The following is a 6347-nucleotide window of genomic DNA, read 5'->3' on the forward strand; positions in this document are numbered from 1 at the left end:
CAGAAATAGGCAGAGCGGTGGTACTTACCCCCGTGCGGACTCACAAAAGGTTCTACCACCAGTGATTACGCAAATTATAATTTTGCGGGTTTGATTTTTATTACACGTTGTTATTCCTTCACCGTGGAAATCAATCGTGAACATTTGTTGAGTACGTATTTCATTAGAAAAATTGGTACCCGCCTGCAGGATTCGAACACCGTTGCATTGCTTAATCCGAATGCCACGACGACTTAAAAATTTCCATTATAGGCCTTCAGTCGTTACTGTAATAATAATTATATCAGGTAATGGCGATAAAATTTCGTTTATCGGCCTTAAGGTAGCAAATCGCGATTAAGTTCTAAAGTATTTTTTATGGTACATACGTATCAAAGTCAACGTAATGAACAATATTTTCCCTTTTGATTATGTCCTATGATGATCCAAGACTAATTTGACTTCTTTCAAGGATCCTGAAACTAGTCGCTTCAAGCTGTAGCTGTATTCTGTGTTTATATAAGACGTTTGAAATACGTAGGGCATGTGATAAGATATAACTCTGATCAAATACAAGAAATACATAGGTTGACATTCGCTGATAAAAACACAAAACGCACTCACTTTATTCTTTTGTCTCAAATACTATGTAATATATAATATAGGTATAAACTAATACTATGAAATACTATATATTATAAATACAAGATAAATATACACAAAATACTAATACAGACTTCTTTATACACCTTTTTAATTATCTATGTAAAAAGCATCTCTTAATTAATGTTTCTCCCATACATTGATAAATCTTTTCAATTAACAATATCATTTATAAAAAGTAAGTGTGCGTGCGAATGTGTTTTGTGTTTTATTTTACATTAACGAAACGCGACGTTTATCTCAGTATTAATCTCTTTAAATATATTTAATAGTTGGTCTTTAATAACTAACTATATTATTCGAAGTGTGTTAGAATAAGTGCGAAGGTTTTTTACTCAGCTATCGCGGCTTGTAACTATGTGTCAATGGATTAAGTTAAATATATATTTTATTGTCGTATAATATTAGTGAATGGTCTGAATTTGGTACTTGAAACTTTTAATGCTACAATTAGGGAAAGGGTATCTTGTATTATCAAGCTACTGGTTTTTTTTTTGTTTATGAATGAAGGATTACTGGTGGGCCGGAGTTCTTTTCAGATTCACCAGTACAAGTGGGCGAGCAAAGGCTCAGCCAAGAAGGTGAGGGTTTGCTAACAGCCGATCTAGCGCCTTCGGAGGAGACCTAACAACTAAAGGGCATCTGCTTCGCGAATGCATCTACTACCGGAACGGAATCACGACACGCTGAGAAGATCCAGAGTCGGCTACTGACGTTTGAAGATCACGAGTTCGATGTTTCGATTCTCCGGCAGTTCCACTGGTTCCGAACAAAAAAAAACATCAAGGTTTTATATACATAGTACACATAACTATGTTCAGGGTAAACTATCGGCATATTTGATTATTTAAAAAAATGATTGAATGATACGCGTCCTGCTGATTTCCGTCGTGTAGCAACTGGCCTTTCTGGCTTATAGAATAGGATAGGCGTTACAGATTCTATTGCTTAACTGGTCCTTACTACGATTTTCATGTATCATAATTTCGGGTGCTCACAGAACACGCAGTAATTCAACGAAAATGGATGCTTTTGTCTCAAAGGGCTGAAAAAGCTGAGCAGCACACTGGTGGTAAGGCGTCTTGGGTTAGTAGGGGAGGCTGTTGATGTCGATGGGCTCCACCCAACTAAGCAATAAAAAGTGTGGTCGAGTATTTGGTCGTCTACCCATCTTCATTCATTAAGAAGCACAGATAACGTGTATTGTAAATCCATACATACGGATAGGCACCTTGATATTTACAGACCATACTTAAACACGATAAATTTTTATTTATCAATAACACATCCAACGAATGCTTCTGATGTGCCAAGATTTAGCCGCCGCTGAAAAATGAATATCAATACTGTTACCATCAACACTAATACTTAATTTTATTTAATTATAGCCGGTAAGTATTTATTCCCTTCACTTCACACGCACTGTAGTAATATAAACAGAACAAAGTAAATATATTAAGCTTTTTTATTTATTTTAAAACACTTGAGTCTGAATGCCAATTAAAATATTATCATTAATACTCGTCGCGGGCCACTGTGGCAGTTTGTTTGCTTTACCGTTGCCACTTGAGAAATTAAAATATAGCATTACAAGTGGCTCGCTCTGCTGATGACAGCTACGATTAACATGGAAGTAAGACGTAAGAGTATTACATGAGGTATTAACGCTTAAATTATATACGATGAGTCTAAGTTGGATGCGGAAGGCGAAGGACCGCATTATGTGGAAGGCATTGGGGAAGGCCTATGTCCAGCAGTGGGCAGATAAAGGCTGATGATGATGATGATGATGATGAATCTAAGAGCTATTGTTGGATACACTAATATTTAAAAAAAAACGATATATAATTTCACATAAAGTAGTAAATAATAACTTTCTATTAAATTACATAAATCCTCTAGTTTATGTCCTTGTTGAAGTTCATGGAGAATAATTTCTCATACAAACGTATGCAACTATGACTTGCAAAAGATTTTATACGCGGAAGATTATTTTATATGCGGAAAGTATCGAAAATATAAGGGATCTCTTTATCATAATCGAAAATAAGTTATTTCGAAATCAGTTAACTTTTATCCGAGGCAATATCACACATATCCCGCAACCGTGTATTATTAATAATGGTTAAAATATCCGAAACAGCGGCCTCGATGACCAAAAAAGATTTAGAGAAAATTGCACAATGAACTATTATAAGATAAGTGGATTTTCTTTAACCTCAACGCGTATTCGTCTTACAAACGACTCGCTTCAATAATTATCTTACGTCCATGCGAATCGTAATATCAAACATTTGAATGTAAATCAACTGTAATATGCGGTTGATTTCACTTCTCGATCGCAAGTTATCGACCATCGCTGGGTCCGGACGAATTTTTCACGAAACTCTTTACCGAGACCGCTATTTCATTTGCACAACATTTTGACACACCGATTCTGATGATAAAGCTTTCACTCCCGACTTTATTTGGCGGTTTAAGTATCTTGGATAGCAGTCCGTTAAATTTTTTTTATGTGAAATATGACATGTTTGTCTGCTCGATCCTCGTAATTTAAGTTTAAAAAAATGGCTTTAGTCCACATTTTTCTAAATCTGCGATAAGTACGGAAGCTAAAGAATTTGATATATTTAAGGCTTATAATGTTTGGCCGGACTTTCGAGAAGTGAGAGGTCTTTAGGTAAAAACATTTCTGATAAACATTTATAATATGGCGAATATCGATTGACTAGTCTGATAAAGCCATTAAAACTAATATTGAGAGTGCCTTCATTAGTCGGATCTTCCCCAAATTCAACTAGGGTTCTAGTACTATGTCAGGGCCACTTTGGAATTGAGTTGTTATTTTTGTATTTATTACCTATATGCTTAAATCAAATATCGAATTTAAAAGTCAAAATCGAAGCATAAAATGTCATAAGCATTTAATTTAATGTGTGGCTTAAAAACCCATTGAATCATAATCATCATCATCAGCCCACGGACGTTTACTTGTGCACATAGTGGTCGGTACAGCGCTGCCCATATCTGCTTTTCGCGATCTTCAGCAGACTGTTGATTCAGCTCGTAGAAGACCTACCCACTCTGCGTTTCTGCCTTCTCTCACAAGGCGGTGTCGGGCTCATCGTCCACAGATTCCCTTTGAGCAACGCTTGAGAAGATCGCGAATGTGTCGATCAGGCTGACGTACATTATACTCAAAATAACCGAAAGGTATTTGTTGAAGGTCGTACTTTTGACTTTGGTGGCTTACATATTATGAAGGACTGCACTTAAAAAAACCGTCATCATACTCGATCCGGTGGACCGAATGGTAAAAGTCGATGTCGCCCTAAACACCTCATTACGGATTCTCCCGATCCATTAACGGTGCTTTTAGGTACCTCAAGCACCGGTCACCGTCCTCGCCGAACCCGTCACTTGCGATGAAGGGCTCAGCTAGTAAATTAATCCATAGACACAGCCCACTGAGTTTCTCGCCGGATCTTCTCAGTGGGTCGCGTTTCCGATACGGTGGTAGATTCTGCGAAGCATTGCTCTTGCTAGGGCCAGTGCTAGCAATACTCCCGGTTAGAGCCCCGTGAGCTCATCTGCTAGCTGGGTGAATTTGGAATAACTCATCGAGGCTACGAGGTAGGGATATAAAGAATAGGAAGGGAAAAAAAACAACAAAAAAAACGATGTGAAAGTGAAAAAATGACCGTCAAAAAGTAGCGGATGTTTTAACACAATGCTTCGGCTCAGAATTAGGTACATTACTGACCCACTGTAGAACAAAATAGCGCAATAAACTCTGGCGCCAGCTCCTACAACTCTAAGCAGACGTACTCGAGAAAGTATTGTTCTCGATATATCTACTCATTCATAGGTTACCCCATTTTGGACCATTAACGGAATTAGTGTCTATTATGAAAGACTCATTCATGGAAATGGCCTTGGCTAACCGTCGTAGGAGGTAATGCTGAACTGTCGCACGTGGTCTATTCTAGCAGGCTATAGCTACATTGCAGTTAGTTGGCATTAGAGTTCTCCCACGGGAAGATAAGGGAGGAACGGATAGGCCATTTTATAACCGATATACAACAAGAACGAAAGGAATTATTAATGAAGAGTTGACAGAATTATTTTTGGCATCAAAAATACGCAAATTTTCGCCCGCCCTATGAAAAGTGGTTATTGGATGTCTCAGCCGCTTCAACAATGTTAGATGTGCAGTAAAATTGCTGCTTATCATTTTAAGTCAACACTTTTTTGATAACAATTTCAATTGAATATGCAATTTCGAAAAGGGCACATGTCGCATATTTTGTCAAATACATTTTTTCATATACATGTAGTTTTGAGGCTTACCTACACCCATTTTATAATAATTCCAGTAGTTTTCAATTGCTAATTAATACCAAAATATATCTCAAAAGTTAATATTTTCAATTTTACACTGCTTTAGAAAATAATCAGATTTTTTCATTTCCTGAACATTTTACATTTTCAGTGATGTGCTCTTTTCGAAATTGCATATTCAATTGTGGTTGAAGTAAGTGAAATTAAAGATAGATTGCTAATTTATGCACGTTTACAGAAGAGACTCCGTGGCGCAACGGTAGCGCGTCTGACTCCAGATCAGAAGGTTGCGTGTTCAAATCACGTCGGGGTCAAATTTTTTGCTAAATTTGAAAATTATTTTCGAGGCTTAATTCTATTACCCGATGTATTAATATGCACTTTTCTATTCATTTTCAATAATTACCTTATTTTTACATAATTAGTTTTCATAGCATTATTCGCTGTTTCCGCAATGCAAATTTATTATATATCAAGAATTCAAAGTACATTTTATGTCACTAGAAGCTTTTTAGCCTCTTCAAAATCGGCGGATTGCATTGAAGAATTATTTCACTATCATCAGCCCACACTAGTCTATGTAGAATCTCTCGATTTGTACCTCTGAGCCGATTTTTATCTCTTATCATCCACTTTCGGTTTAAAAGAGCCTGTTTCTTAGTTGACTTGATCGAAGTTTATAAGATTTTGAGGATTAATTTTGACACAAAAAAGGTATTACTTAAATTTATTTATTTGTTAAAAGCCACGTGTTTTCTGCATAAAATTAATTATTAATAATTAATTGTCGAGATTAAATCGTTTCAGAATGTATTTTGACATCCAATTTAGTGATATAAAATATAACAGTTGTCGATATGCCGTCAAATGTTTAACTCAAAACAGATAACTCAGGGTCCGAATTTTAACGCAAACCTTTTTCATTCCTCATAATTTTCCACAGTAACCTTAAAGTTAAATTTATTATCATACAGTAACAATGGCCGCCACCGTGAAAGCGCGAAATCGCAAAAATATGCCGAACATCATTTATTTACGTGTCAGGAGATGAATAAAACGAAAATAAATATTATAATGTAACCGACGCCCTTTAGAGGGTACGCCTTAGAATACCCTTCGGCCTGTTTCGAGCCGGCGCTAGCTTCGTACAAAAGCAACAAAAGGGAATATGATAAAAAAAGCTACTAATTTACCTTTGGCTCAAGTATAGAGATAGAAGCGTTTTGAGTGTAGATTTTCCGTACCATTTAATTTGTTTGAAAATCTTTACTAGCTACCTTAGATTGGGGGAAATAGGGACTAGGGGTAGAATAGGGACAAAATCTGGGTTGTTACAATGCCTTTGTGAAGTTTAAATCTGTTGA

General features: G+C 36.4%; 1 non-coding gene across 1 annotated transcript; it reads left to right on the top strand.

Annotated features, from left to right (window-relative positions):
* The first annotated feature begins 5225 nt into the window (after window positions 1-5225).
* Window positions 5226-5297, top strand: TRNAW-CCA (transfer RNA tryptophan (anticodon CCA)). Its single transcript has one exon. It is a non-coding gene; the product is annotated as a tRNA-Trp (tRNA).
* Window positions 5298-6347: the final 1050 nt, after the last annotated feature.

Source organism: Bombyx mandarina, chromosome 04 (genome assembly GCF_030267445.1).
Source record: "Bombyx mandarina strain Sakado chromosome 04, ASM3026744v2".
NCBI classification, from domain to species: domain Eukaryota; kingdom Metazoa; phylum Arthropoda; class Insecta; order Lepidoptera; family Bombycidae; genus Bombyx; species Bombyx mandarina.